Below are 15634 nucleotides of genomic sequence, written 5' to 3'. Positions count from 1 at the left end.
AGCTTGGCATTCTCACTGATGACTTAGACTCTGATAAACACAGCCATTACGCCACGTACATATCTAACTGCAAACACCCCTCTACATATCCACAAGATGGTCCATCCGTGCTTTGAACCTCTTGTAAATTAGTACAGCTACAGCTACAAGTACGTACTGGTAGTGAAGATGTACTGGAGATACTTCGAAGCCCCAGTAGGCACAGCAGTTGGTAGTGGAGGAAGTGTTGCGTGAGTTGGTCACTTAAGGAGGTAAGAGCATGAAAAAAGAAGGTGCAGTTAAGGGATGAGTGCAGCTTGAGACGGCCAGCAAAACATGTCTGGGAGAGTCTGCCACGCATTCCAACTTATTTAACATCTCCAAAACTAGTATTATTATTATTTATTGATGATGATTTACTGTATTTAATTATTGATTGATGATGATTTATTTATTTATTTATTTATTTATCTTTCGTAGTGAAGGGATCGTAGCTATCTATCTCGACCCTCCGAAGTGCAGTTCTTTTTTTTATTTTTTATTTTTTGTCTCATTCAGGTGAGGGCAGACCTTTCTTAGTTAGGGCGTTAACAATAGACTTTCTGTTACTCCGAAAATTCTTCCTGACGTGAATAAAATCGTCTGTCGGTTTCAAAGACGTGTTATCGTATTCCTTCCCTCCTCATTTCGATTTGACTCATCTTGGGAGACGTCTGGGAGTGATGCAATGATCAGTAGGCCTCATACGCACGGTACTTATAAATGCACGTTGATTCACTTTCATATTTATATTTTCACCTGCTACTACTACTACTACTTCTACTACTACTACTTCTACTACTACTACTACTACTACTACTATTATTATTATTAATTGTTGTTGTTGCCATTTTGTTAATAACCTATGGTAGACTTATGCGCAGAGAGAGAGAGAGAGAGAGAGAGATGAGGTTATATATCAGGGTTAGGTGCATTCCTCAACTTCCTTATCACATGTTATCACCTGCCCGGCTCTGTCATGCTGTCGCTATCTCTCACACTCTGCACATACCCCTCCCTCTCTGCGATTTTATATATATATATATATATATATATATATATATATATATATATATATATATACGGTATGTATTAGCCAGACGCCATAGCGTAAGAGGTGGCCGTTTGAGTTGTTTTACGGGGAGGGACATTAACCCTCCGCCAGCCCTTTTGTTGACACATAGGGAACACGTACGAGTTGGTTATATGGTTACACCCCAGCGTTGTAAATGGTTTGGAAACCACCAGGCTTGTCACTCAATGTAAAGCTACCTGAAAATGAAAGAAGAGTAAAAAAAAGTGAGAGAAACGATTGGAGAAATAGGAAGAGAGGAGGGCAGGCACAGGAAAAGAATGATAAAGGTGAAGGAAGAAGTAGGCAGTACTACATCAAGTGAGTGGATGATGGTCGCCACCACCTACCACCGACTCCGTATCTTCTTTACCCCTGCACAGTTGTTGACTTTATACACGGGTTTTATTCGCCCCATTGTAGAATACAACTCTGATGTGTGAGGAGGCTCCCCACATACAGCTCTTCTGAATAGGGTGGAGTCAGAGGCTTTTCGTCTCATCAACTCTCCGCCTCTTACTGATTCGCTTCAACCTCTGTCTCTTCGCCGCACTGTTGCCTCTTTATCTCTTTTCTATCACTACTTCCATGGTCACAGCTCCTCTGAACTGTCTGCTTGCATCCCTCCACCTCTACGACAGGTGCGTAGCACCCGTCTAGCAACAAACTCTCATCCCTTTTCTGTCCAACTCTCTAATGCAAGAGTTAATCGTTACTCCCATCCTTCATTTATGCACCAGGTGAACTCTGGAACTGTCTCCCTCTGTCTGTATTTCCTATTTCCTTTGATCTCCAGTCTTTCAAACGCAATGTGTCCAGGCATCTCGAAATGATCGGATCTTGAATTTGGCTCTCTTTTGTATTTTTTTTTTTTCTTGGAAGGAACAGTTTTGGTAGCCTTTGGTTCCGTCTTCCTCCCATAAAAAAAAAAGTAAAACAACAAATATTCAAAAATGACCCTGGAGATTGATTTTGAATAGTCATACTAATGTTCTTTTCTTCGTTTACAGAACCCTGAGGAGGCCCTGACAGACGCAAGGTGAGAGAGAGAGGGAGAGAGGGGGGGGGGGCAAACAAGATCCAGTCTCTTGTGTTATCAGCACAGGAATGTCATTATCTTTCGGGTGATAAGGAGGGCAGGGTGTTATCAGTAGGCCGCCTGCACTTTGAGTCTTCCGAAAATAAAAAAATGATAATAATAATGCACTAAGTTCCCTTGTCCCTACTGCAGAGAAGAAATGTTAGGGGGAGGTAAATTATCGGGTTATTGCAGAATTAAATCTTATCGTGGAGAGGAAGGTATCGTATAAATAGTGATTGATTTAACGTTTTATTATTATTATTATTATTATTATTATTATTATTGCTGTTGTTATTTTATTATTATTATTGTTGTTGTTATTCTTGTATTATTAATCTCTTACTTCCAGCCTTCTTCGCTTCTTTTGTGTTTTTGTGTATACCTTTTTAAAATATTCACTGTATTAATGACAGTGGTTTGCATCGTTCTTTACTGGTGATTGTATTTTGTGTATTTATTTACTGTAAGTCTGTTTTATATATCACTTTTTTTTTCTTTCTTTAATCATATTTGTATATTTCCTCTATCTGCGCTCCATTCACTCAAGTTGGTGAATATTAGCCGCCCTTGTCCACTAAATTCTGTCTGTCTGTCTGTCTCACACACACACACACACACACACACACACACACACACACACACACACACACACACACACACACACACACAACCACACACACACACACACACACACACACACACCACCCTCGTAACCCAGATACCCCACTTCTCGCATTCTTCCATGTTTTTCCCTCATCACCATCATAAAAACTCTCGGTCATATTATTAAAACACGATCGAGGGAAGAGGCAGGCAGACCCACAAAATCTTCAGTTATTTTTAGAGTCTGTGGCGAAAGCTAAGTTAGTTTGACTTTTCCGCTTCTCTGCTAACCGCTCTGTAACGTGGCATGCAGGCTAATATAACGCACATATAATCACCGTCAGATATATTGGGACTGCACGCCCCCCCACCCACAACTTGAACTCCATTACCTTTATTCTCGTCTCCCTAACACCTGTTCCTAAGCGATTTATTTTGTTTACGTTATGATCGTGTTTAGCGTTGCCGATAAATCATTGTAATATCGCCATACTCCGCATAAATACGATGCAAAATATTAACCAGCCGAATCCAAAAAAATAAATCGCTGAGGAAAGGGGTTACGGATCTTTCTTACTAAATGAAAATACTGTTCCTTGAGTCTATTTTTTTTTTTTTTTTTTTTTTTTTTTTTTTTTTTAACTGCTTCCAAGTGATTTTTTTTTTTTTTTTTCAACTTAAGTATTTCTGGTATTGAGATATTGAAGGCTGTATAATTTCTCCACTTCCGTATAGTTTCCCTTGACCAAAATAATGTTATATCTAGAATTATAATACAAATATAATCTTAAGCGGATTAATTGGAAGAGGTAAATAATTCTGACTTAACTTTTTGCCCGCCTGTACAGGGTGTGGGAAAAATTTTAACCTTATTTCGTGGGGATAGGAAAATAGTTGAGTTTAAGTGGTAGTGTAAATCCTTAAGTTTTTGTAGGCTTGGTGGTTGTGTTTCTCTCTCTCTCTCTCTCTCTCTAATATAACGATCAAGAAGTAGTGTAACGAATGAAATACTACCTCATTGTTGGAGCGTATCAAGTTAGTGTGTGTGTGTGAGAGAGAGAGAGAGAGAGAGAGAGAGAGAGAGAACTTTATTCACCCATCAATACAGTTAGAGACTTCAGTATAACATCGACTTTGTGCTTCCTACTCAAGGGAAAGGTTGGGAGTTTGGGGCGAAAGAATAAGTAAATATCAACCAAATTGCCCCACGTGTAGTCGACAAACATTAATCTGCGCATTTTGTGGGTGAGTTCGCTGGGAATGTAAGCATTAATCTGCGCATTGTGTGGGTGAGTGCGCTGGGAATATTAGATCCCCATGTGGGTGGGTCCGCGTGGCATAGTTCACGGTGAGGCTGGGTCTGTGGGTCACCAGGGAAACACACGCCCCTCATTCACTTACACTTTCATTTATTACCAATTTTCCCTCAAGATTTTCCTTATTTCCAGCACTTCCTGAAGATTTTCCTTAGCTTTTCCCTCAGTATTTTCCTTACGTCACGGATTCCTTTCTTCCACACATTTTCTTTCCTCCTTTTCTCGTTTGTTTACATGTTCACCTTCGCTCTCTTTGATACGGTACTCCATTTTCCTCCCTTACGTCACGGGATACCTTCTTTTTCCTCTATTTTTCTCCTCCCTTTCCCCAAGCGTTCTCTTTCACTGTGTTTTTCTTGCCTTTTTTTCTCCCTTTATTTTCCTCTCAGTTTCTCGGTAGTTGAGTCCTTTGAGTTTGTTTCCCCTCCACAGTTTATGCTTTTTTTCTCTCTCTATCCCCCGTTTTCTGTTTTCGCTCCACCTTTACCCCAACTCCCTCCGCTTACTGGTTTTACATTCTTTTTCCTCTCTTTCTTCCTACGTTCTTTTGCCTCTCTTCCTCCCTACACCTTCTATCCCATCTACGCACGCACTCGCTTTCCCATCTTCCCACACCCTCTCCTTCCCTCCCACGCACTCCTCGCCTTCCTTCTCACCCATCTTCCTTCTCTTCTCTTTTTTACATCCTTCCTTCTTCTCATCCCTCCGTCCCTCCCACTCACACCCCTTTCTCTGCTCCTTCCCGTCCTACTCACATCCCTCCTTCCCTCCCACATCCCTCTCTCTCTCTTTTAACCCCTCCCTTCGTGCGCACACACTAAAAGCTTCCCTTAACCTTTTTTGCGCCATAATTTTCCTGATGCAACACCATTCAAAGCTGCAACCACGAACGCACGGAGTCCTGAGTGCGTCGGCGTAGGTTGGGTTTTGTCTTCTTTCTTTTACCTGTATCGTGAGGCGCCAGGTATATACAGTATTTGAGAGTGCCGCGTGTTTATTTCTTTATTTTCTTTCATTCTTCTTTTTTTTTCTCCTCCTCCACCACCACTACCACCACCACCACCTCCTCCTCCTCCTCCTCATCATCATCATCATCATCATTTTTCTTCTTCGTAGAGAAAACTTTGAATAACTCCATCGCTACACCCATACCGACCAGCTTACATCCCCCATCTTAACAGGGTGTATTACCATTGCTCTCCACCCCCACCCACCACCGTGCCAGCCCGTTCCGCCCGCTCCTGTGCACCCGCCCCTTCCATTCCTCAAAAACCTCATTCCAGTTAACTTTTCCGATACAAATGGCATTACATCTTTAGTTCTCATTTTCAGTACACATTTTTGTAGACGCCTAAATTCGACATGCATTGATATGAGTCTTTGGGGATCTGAAGTGAGGTGAAAGGCTGTAAAGGGAACTAAATGGACTGAAATAGGTCAAAAATGGTCTACTTGAGTATGAACGTGGCTGGAATGAAGTGGAATGACTATAGTGGATGTGGCTGCGCTTGAAGTTACCTGAAGTTACTATAATGGATGTGGCTGCACCTGAGGTTACCTGGAGTTACCTGAAGTTACTGTAATGGATGTGGCTGCACCTGAAGTTACCTGAAGCTACAATAATGGATGTGGCTGCACCTGAAGTTACCTAAAGTTACTATAATGGATGTGGTTGCACCTTAAGTTACCTGGAGTCACCTGAAGTTACTATAATGGATGTGGTTGTGCCTGAAGTTACCTGGAATCATCTTAAGTTACCCTAAGTATAATGGATGTGGTTGTGCCTGAAGTTACCTGGAATCATCTTAAGTTACCCGAAGTTAGTATAATGGATGTGGTTGTGCCTGAAGTTACCTGGAGTTACCTGAAGTTACTATTATGGATTTTGTTGCACCTGAAGTTACCTGGAGTCACCTGAAGTTACTGTAATGGATGTGGTTGCACCTGAAGTTACCTGAAGTTACTATAATGGTTGTGGTTGCACCTGAAGTTACCTGTATGGACTAACTGCACCTGAATTTACATAAACGAATCTGAGGTATTGTGAGGCCCAGGTGTGAAGACCTTGCATGGATCCACCTGCACAGCTTCCCAGGTGTAAGTAGGACCTCGTAGTGAAGGGGTGAGCGAAACAGGTCCCCGTTGATCCTTTCACCACGAAGCGCTATCTTTCATTCCAGTCATTCCCGTTCTTTTGCTCCCTCAGCTGCGCATAGAAAAGATGGTGGTGATGATGGTGATGAAGAAGGAAGGACCACTGGCTGAGAAGGGGTGAAGAAAGGAGATAGGAAAGATGATGATGTTGATGGTGATGATGATGAAGAAGGAAGGGCCGCTTCCTAAGAAAGGGTGAAGAGAAGAGATAGGAAAGATGGTGATGATGGTGATGGTGATGAAGGAAGGACCACTTGCTGAGAAGGGGTGAAGAAACGAGATAGTGGAGAGAGCAAGAGGCTGGGAGGAGAATGTGGGCGTGAGGGAGAAATATGGGCGGGGGGAGGTAGGGAGGGGTTGAGATGGTGGGGATGATGCAACACGGGTTTAGTCGAGCATGGAGGGAGGGGGAGAGGGGATTGGGGAGGGAGGCAGGGAGGGAGGAAGGAAGGGGGCATTGGGTAGTGAGGGAGGGAGGGAGAGAGGAAGGGGGTATTGGGTAAAGAGGGAGGGAGAGAGGAAGGGGGTATTGGGTAAAGAGGGAGGGAGTGGGTGAATCTGTGGGTGTAGTGAAAATGTTAGGAATAATGTTAACCCTTTCACTGCCACGAATCTCAACCAGTCTGAATAAAATCATAGCGCGGTAAGAAGTATGAAATAAAAAGATATATTGTTGTTCTTACGGAATAACCCCATCATGAAGAAGATAATTTGGCGGTAGATAGAAGTAAATATAAAAAAAAGGGGTCCTGTAACTGAAGACGAGATTTCCTTCCTATTTAATTCAGGTTAACGCCACTTGTTATTTACCATCGAAAGCCTCTATAAGGGATTTGAAATAGGGAGGTAGAAGAGGCAGGAGTAGCGAGAGTGAGAGGAACCTTGGTATTACTGTTATGCAGATAAATAGGGGGAGAAAAACATGTGGAAGAGTGAAGGTGTGGAAAGTATGCAGGAAGACAGTGGGATGGCATGAAGGACTGCAGTGGGGGAAGGTCGCTGGGAAGGCCTTTTTGTCGCATGATGAGAGAGAGAGAGAGAGAGAGAGAGAGAGAGAGAGAGAGAGAGAGAGAGAGAGAGAGATCTAACAAGTCTCAAAGAAAATCATCATCATCATCATCATCGTCGTCGTCGTCGTCACCCCCCCCCTTTTCTTTGCAATACACTGAGTGAGAAGGCTACAGAAGAAGGCCCAGGAATTTATTAAGACATGAGGGCAATCAGACAGAGAACCCCGTGATTTTGGCCACAGATCCAGTCCCTTAACATTCAAGCCTTCGAAATCCTTAGCTCCACAGGCCAGACTATCCACACACATTGCGCTTCGTAATGCATGTGGTGAAGGAATATAAAATAAAAGTACGGTACGATCTAGCAGTGAAGAACGCAAACATGTGAAATTATATCCAACACCTGAGGAGAATGTGAGCTACGGAAGGCAAATGACACCCACCTAAGAAGACGAGTTTTCCATTTACAAATGTCTACACTGTCTGGCATTTACTGAGAGTAGCATGTCAAGTGAGAGGAAAGAAGGGAGCGAGGAGTAAAGTCAGAGGCAGAGAGAAACGAAGGAAAGTGAGGGAGTGGAAGGGAGGAAAGGAGGAGTAAAGTAAGATGGAGGGAGAAAGGGAAAGTGAGAGGGAGGAAGGGAGGGAAGAAGTAAGAGAGAGGGAAGGAAGGAAAAGGGGTTAGAGAGGGAGAAAGGAGGAGGGGGAAGGAACAAGAAGTGAAGAGAGCGGGAGGAAAGTATGATGTAAAGAGAAAGGAAGGGAGGGAAGGGGTAGAGAGAGAGGGATGGAGGAAATAGCAAATAGTGTGGGGAGGGAAGGGGTAGAGAGAGGGACGGAGGGAGAGAGGAGGTGGGGAAGAAGGGAAGGGGTAGAGAAAGAGGGAAGGAGTAAAGTGAGAGGGAGTAGGTCAGGTGGAACAGGGGGGGTGAGGGAGGGAAAGGTCAGGGGCTTGTCTTCTCACGCCGCCTCCTACCGTAAACAGAATGTGTTCGTAATGCTCCCTGCCTCTATCATGTACTTTTATGACGTACTCTTGCCCTATCATGTACACTTGCTCTAATGTACTATCACCTGTTAGAGTTACAAATGTGCCCTGTTTTTTTTTATGTCCACCAGAGTTCATATATATCTTTGCGTTTCATGTCGCTTCGAGGCACATGTTCCGTACACAGATTAGACAGGTAATATAGTGCACAACGGTTTAATTATGTACTCTTATTACGCGGTCTTGCAGCATATTTATAGAAAAAAAGTGCTTTCATTTATATAAAAGTTTAAATATATCTTCCTTCGGGGCCATGACACCATCTTGTAATCAGATTGGACTGGTAATGTTGCGTTTTTATCCTTGTACATTTACAACCAGAATCGGACACGGAAAAAAAGGGGAAAAAAAAAAATCAGTAGCGGATCCAGAGGAGGGATCTTGGGGATGCAAACTCCGAGACCCCCCTCTTCCCTCTTTTTTTATTGCGGGGGGGGGGGAGTCATACAATTCTAGGCCGCCTCTCGTCAGTACAGACAGCCAAATCATCATCATCAACAAGAACTTTTTTTCCACTTGAGTTTGGGGTGAGATAAGTGTCCGGAAAACACAGGAAGGCACGAAGGAGAGAGAACTATGAGCAGCGTGTCTAGTGAAATTGGCCAGACACACATTGCCAGTCCAATTACGCCGACACGCAACCCGCAGTAAGCAAGCAGAATTATGGAAAGGGAAAAACAATCGTATTATCATTATTTCCTGTATAACTTTGACGCTGCTGATAAGGATTTGTTATCACTGGGTAAGGAAATACTGGACTTCACCTACTTACTAAATTCTCGACCCTCTCTTGTAATACCCAGAATAATTTACTTTACCGTGAAATAGTTCCCTTTTTCGTGCATTTCACAGCTAACGCCATTATTATTATTATTATTATTGAGTGGATCAGAGGAGCCGGGGTTAATATTGTCGTCATTAACCTTCTCGTCGTCGGAACAACTCCTGTATTCTATCTCAGCAACATTAGACCATTTTATTCAGACGAGGGTGAAGCATAGGTACCTGAGTGTTAATTTCCCGTCATACCTTTGCACCTTCGAGTTCTCAGTAGATTTCATTATTACATTCAGTTCCTTTCTTCCTTTCATGTTTTAATTATAGTGTACCGACCCCCTAGTCAAGGTACAACGATCTCCACTTTCTCTCTCTCATCTCTAATAGCAGTCTCGCCTTTGCTTACTTAATTGCACTACTGTTACGCATCACGAGAAGCAATCTTAGTGAACCTCAGTGGATGTGGGATTCGTATTTACTCTTATTTATTTATCTATCTATTTACTGTATTTTATTTTGAGCTTGATCTGTCTCTGTCTGCTCGTAATTTGTGTGTATAGATTAAGTCCTTCTTGTGTCTGGCTGTGGTTTGTTTTCGTAATTTAAATATTTATGTGCATGCATTATTTTTTCTTGTACTTCGTCTCTGTATATCGATTGAAAAATGTGTCGAGGTGCAAATTGTGTACATGAATTTGTTAATATCAGGTTATAATTTGTATACATATGTTTGTTAATGTGTCTGATCGTTGTGACTTATTAACGCCATCTTGCCACAATTTTTGTAACAACAGTACTTATAAAGCCACCTTGCTAATCGTAAAACTGCACCCGTAAATGGCGCCTTAGTGGGTAACGCAGCAGAAATATTTAGTTTTTGCCAGTCTTCTCCCCCGCTAAATACTTCCAAAGGGCAAACGTGCTCCTGTGCCCAGTTAGTGTTTTTTTGTTTTTTTGTTTTCGTTCCCGCGCCATCTTTTGTTTATATGGAGACCGCCCAGGAGTTGCCGCTTCTTCCTTTCCCCTGGTAGGTAGTCAAGGGGGGCGGATTATTTTAACCTATTTTCACTTATTTAGCGTTAAAGTTAGTTCTGTTCCTTTATTTCCGTTTTTGCTTCGGTATTTTTCCTTTTGTCATTATATTTTCCCCGCCTGTTATGTTCTCAGTAGGATTCCGGGAGCTTGAGTGACGTGTGAATGATTGTGTGGACCATTTCTGTTCTCTTTCTTCCCTTGTTTATGGATCTTACTTCACCCAATTCTTAGGTGGGAAAGAGGGCCTGGATATGATGATGGTGGTGGTGATGATGATAATGTTGATGATAGTGATGATGATGATGATGTATTACCAGGAATGTGCCATTTTGCGATTGTATTAAGGTTGGGAATTCCACATGTGCTGAAGGGAATTAAGCATTATCAATTAGATGACTCGTCGATTCACTGAGGTAGAAGAATTAGTATTGTCTTTTGATTCCGCGTCATATTCTTTCATCATTTCACCCGTTTCAACTCCAGGACGTTCTTTTGTATTTAATTTATTTTTGCTGCTGCCCGACGATTTTACTTAGCCTAGGATAGACTACGAATTGGAGGTTTTCGGCATCATCATCATCATCATCATCGGACTGACGTGTTAGGGGGCTGCAATACTTATGTGATGCTAAATGTATAAAATAGTTTACTGGCATCAAGGAAACACACACACACACACACACACACACACACACACACACACACACACACACACACACACACGAATGCCAAGAAATTAACTTTTTTTTTTATACCAATATAATTCTCTCCCACCACCTTCACTTTCACCCGGCCAAAGCAGCCTCTTCATCTTCATACAGTGATAGTGACAGCAGGCCTAGTAACGGTACGATGGCAATAGGTAGATGATGTTGATAGGATGATGATGCAAGGCCGTTCTAGGCGAGGTAGACCTTGGGATATGATACCGGAGTAGGGAAGAGGACGGCGGCTCATCTCTTTTTGTTTTTCCCGTTTGTAAAATCATCATCATCATCATCAACATCATCATCATCATCATCATCATCATCATCATCATCTTCCTCTTCTTCTCCTTCTCCTCCTCCTCCTCCTCCTCCTCCTCCATCTTCTTCTTCTTCATCTTCTTCTTCTTCTTCATCATCATCATCACATTTCTTATCAAAATTTTAACTATTTACATCAACTACTCATGTACCAGTTAGATTCATTTCACGCCACAACATTGAATATATTTTTCGTTTGGGGGTAATGTATGGGTGTTTAGGACATTACACGTGTATCACAATAGAGCAAGAGAGAAAAATTGATGATCGAGAAGGTTACAGCAGGAAAAAAATAAATAAATAAATCACGTGGCAAGGTTGTGACACTCAGCTGATTTGTTGATATTTCAGTGGAAGCAAAAACTGGATTGGTAATTTGTTTTGTGTATGTGTGTGTGTGTGTGTGTGTGTGTGTGTGTGTGTGTGTGTGTGTGTTGAATGATAAAGTATTTAATTTCTTCCAGTTTTGGTGTTTTCCTTGTTTAATTTTGTACGTGATTTCTGTTGGAACGATGACAATGCTCAACTTGATCTCGTCGTTCTGGTGGCGGATTTTATATTTTGATCGTGGTAATACTAGACGATTTTATTAAGCGTAGGAGAAGCTTTCCAGACCAGAGGCATTCGACACAGCCTGCATTAAGCCAGGTAAATAAAAATCGTCTGGAGGTAGCAAGGGTAACGAAAAATACTTCCCGTGACTGAGGTGGTTAAAAATGGTTGAGTGTGTTGTGGGTCCGCATCACGCCTGTATAGTGGCCGACTGTGTGTAGGGACCGTCTTCGCCCTTGTGTGGAGTACAGCTTTCATGTTTAGGAGTCTTACTCTGTAGGCTACGGCTCTTCATAGCAGGGTGGAGTCTAATTCTTTTCCTTTCGCCTAACTCCCCCGTTTCTCATCAGTCTTCCTGTCCTCATCGCTTGGAGTCTAATTCTTTTCCCTTCGCCGAACTTCCCCGTTTCTCTTCAGTCTTCCTTTCTTCATCGCTGTGTTGCATGGGTTTCTGTTACTGGTATTACACCGGACGCTGGTCATATATTGAATTATCTGCAACATGCTTCTCCCTTTAAGGCTGACACGCAATATCTCTTCATCTACACACACTTTTACCATCCATCTGTGCAATGCAGGTCCCAAGAGTTAGCTTATATTGACAGCCCATGCGTGTAAACAGTCGGTAAATTCTAGAAGTCATATTTATTCGGGCCATTCCTGACAAAGACGATTAACACCTTCAGTCCGAAAGCATATTATTTTTGTTTTGTTTTTGCGGTTACCATATATTTTGCTCACCTGTATCTTGGAAATTAGGAGAGAAAAATCGAATATAACCCCTCCAGTTTTAATAATCTCTCCACAGCTGATTAAAATAATGAGAAAATAGCATGACTGAAATATAAATGACGTCTTGGGGCTGATGTGATTAAAATTCATGTGATATCTAGCCATCTTTAACGATCTTGATATTGACTTTACTGTATATTTCTTTTGGGGGTTCATCTGTTCTGAAGGAGAACGGAGAATAAAAGAAAATGTGCCATGTTTAATGTGTAATGGAACAAGTGCAGAAGTACAAGATGCGGGAGCTCCATGGTCCTTTTGTTAATGCCCATGACGTGTGTGGTGTTGAGGGATGATTTTGGTATGGTGTGGTGTGAGAGGATGGCATGTTTTTGGCATGGTGTGGTGTGAGAGGATGCTGTGTTTTTGGATTAGTGTGGTGTGATAGGGTATGTTTTTGGTATGGTGTGGTGTTGAAGGGCGTATATCGTATGGTGGTGTGAGAAGATGGTATGGTTTTGGTATGGTGTGGTGTTGAAGGGCGTTTCTGGTATGGTGGTGTGAGAAGAGAGTGTGGTTTTGGTATGGTGGTGTGAGAGGATGATATGGTGTTTTATGTGGTGAGGTGATGTGGTGTGGCTTCAGTTAAATCGCGTAAGTCTACAGGAGTGCAACATCTCGTTTCCGAAAATCGTTAAGGAGAGACAGAAGGACAGGGCCGCTCATGCATACTCCTGCATCTCAAAATACAAAGAAAATTAGGTAGAAAAGATTACTGGTTGTAATACTAAAACCAAGGCGAAGAAAAGTGAGCAAGTGAAAGAGGTAAATGAAAATAGGAATGAATGGGCTTTTTAAAAATGTGTAACCCTTTTCAGACTTTATTTAATTTATGACACGAATATAAAGGCGGAAGAGGAACATAGAAAACAAAAAGGATATTGCGAACAGTTTAAATACTTGAAAGCAAAGGTACAAAGAGGGAAAGACAGAGGAAGAGAAAGGAAGTGAAAGTGGAGAGAAGGCGTATAAAGAGAGTTTTTTTAAAGAGATGAGAAGAAAGGAAAAGAAGGGAGAAAAGAGAGTTGGATAGAAGAAAGGAAAAGAGAAGGGAGAAGAGAGTTGAATAGACGAAAGGAAAAGAGAACGGAAAAGAGTTGCATAGATGAAAGGAAGAGAAGGGAGAGAAGAGAGTTAAGCGGAAGAAAGGAAAAGAGAAGGGAGAAAAGAGTTAAATAGGAGAAAGTCAAAGAGAAGGGAGAAAAGAGTTGAAAGGAAAAGAGAAGGGAGAAAATAAAAGTTGCCAATAGCTTCAGCCGATAACTTTAAGACAGAGTATCCAAGTTTAAGCAGTTTGACAAATAGTTAAAGAAGGAGAGTAGAAGAAATACAAAGAAAACGCAGGAAGATCACAAGGGACGGGGTACGAAAGAAAAATAGAAGAGAAGTGAGAAAGAGAGTAGCAGTAGCCGATAACACACTGCTAACGTTGCCTGGTCTTTAATTTAACTACTAGATTATGGATAATTTTAGATACAGATGGGTAATTTAGATGGGTGATTTGCTGTTACAGATTTTGTTAATGTTTTAGCGGTATGTAGAGGATTTTAATGTATTCTTGCAGTGTTACGTGTTTTGTTCTTGTATTTAGCGACATGTTAGCCTCTCTCTCTCTCTCTCTCTCTCTCTCTCTCTCTCTCTCTCTCTCTCTTTAAAGCAAGACTAGCAAGTTGATCGTCGTTTGGGGATTGGGTTTGACAGCTTCATGGCTTGCTCAAGGGGCCATTCTCACAATCTTTCTTCAGCCTGAGTTGTGTATGAAGGTCATTTGGCTTAACTCACACGGCTGCCAAACACTTGACAACCAAACCAGAGTGAATAGCAGCGTGCAAAATGTTGCGTTAAAAATTATTCTTCATGTATTAGATTTCCTGATGGTAAAAATTGATTAGGCTTCTTTATAAATACTCCCGCTAGTATTGCCATCTCACGACTTCTCTTTACAGGCTATGGGAGTGAACTACGTGCTCTGAAATAATAACAGCGATCCATTTTTGAACTAGGATGTGTTTATTTTATTGTTTCTGATTCCAGCTGATTTTCGTCAGTTTATCACAGACCTCACACATAGAAAAGGATAGTGGAAATTATAGTAAGCCCCTCAGTTTCAAAAAATCGTTCAAAATTAAATAATCTGGAGATTGCAGTATATATATGTAATTTTATAGCAGCCTTTTCTTTGGGTAATAGTATGCATATGACTTTTGATATCTTTTAGTACGTATATATTTCTGTTATTTAGCCTTAGTAACGTACAAGACCATAGCAAGGTATAATACGCGTTTGAGATGCTGCAAGGTCTCATGGGACACCTAAAACGGCCCCATAGTCTCAGTGTGACATCCCCAGCTTAGCACAATAGAGACGGGGGATATGAGGCCGAACCACCGACACTGAGCTGATATTAGTGTCTATGTGCCAGGGTGATGCGTGAAGGCTGCAGGGGATCAACCTTGGGAACGGGCGCGCTAGTTTATGTCCGATGTAAAATGCTTTAAAAATATAGCGTAGGAAGAGGAAGAATGCCTTTTATAGCTAAGGGGTTACCGGTAAGGAGTTTTACGGGAGGTGATGCGCATACGAAAGCTGAGGAACGTACCGAAGATGGTTTTTGAAAAGGTGCGTTCGTTGTCTCTGTGCATCTGTGCGTGCGGTGAGAGTTGCTAATGGCGGCGTGTAGAGAATTATTGGTCACGCCGGGTACCGCACTCAAACACCTTGGAATTGTTCGCTGGAGCTGCACTGATCGCATTCTACATGTTTTTCCCCTTTTATTTTTTTCTTCTATTTTTTTTCTTTAGTCGCTAATCGTGGAAATCGGCTTTTGGTTTGAACTCGGTGGTAGGCCGTCTGGGAGCGAGTTATCCAAGGCCTAATTAATCAGGATTCACAGTTAGCTCAGCGCCCGGTTTGGCTAGGTAATAACTAATGGAAATTATGATGCTGGGCTACATTATGGCTTCATATGGTAGTTTTATTAGTATTATCATTGTTATTATTATTATTATTTTTTTTATTATTATTATTACTGTTACTATTATTTATTAATTTATTGTTTTGTACTCCAGCCAGTGTGATGGGCCAGAATTTTGAAATAATAGTTATATATTAAGGTCTAATAATAGTTGTGATAAATAAGACAGATAACGCTCAC

The 15634-nt window shown here is 41.7% G+C and overlaps 1 protein-coding gene across 1 annotated transcript in view; it reads left to right on the top strand.

The window, feature by feature from the left end:
* The window catches only part of LOC145406848 (uncharacterized), a 123871-nt gene that overhangs the window by 24846 nt on the left and 83391 nt on the right, over positions 1-15634 (top strand). The window contains exon 2 of the mRNA XM_080277956.1: positions 2101-2129. The gene's annotated coding sequence lies outside the window, so the exon portion shown is untranslated. The remainder of the gene's footprint in view (positions 1-2100; positions 2130-15634) is intronic.

This window comes from Coenobita brevimanus, chromosome 71, assembly GCF_032717465.1.
Source record: "Coenobita brevimanus isolate Jiangsu-jjx chromosome 71, ASM3271746v2, whole genome shotgun sequence".
In the NCBI taxonomy this organism is placed as follows: domain Eukaryota; kingdom Metazoa; phylum Arthropoda; class Malacostraca; order Decapoda; family Coenobitidae; genus Coenobita; species Coenobita brevimanus.
The sequence above is the reverse complement of the archived record's forward strand: the minus strand, read 5'-3'. Positions and strand labels throughout refer to the sequence as shown.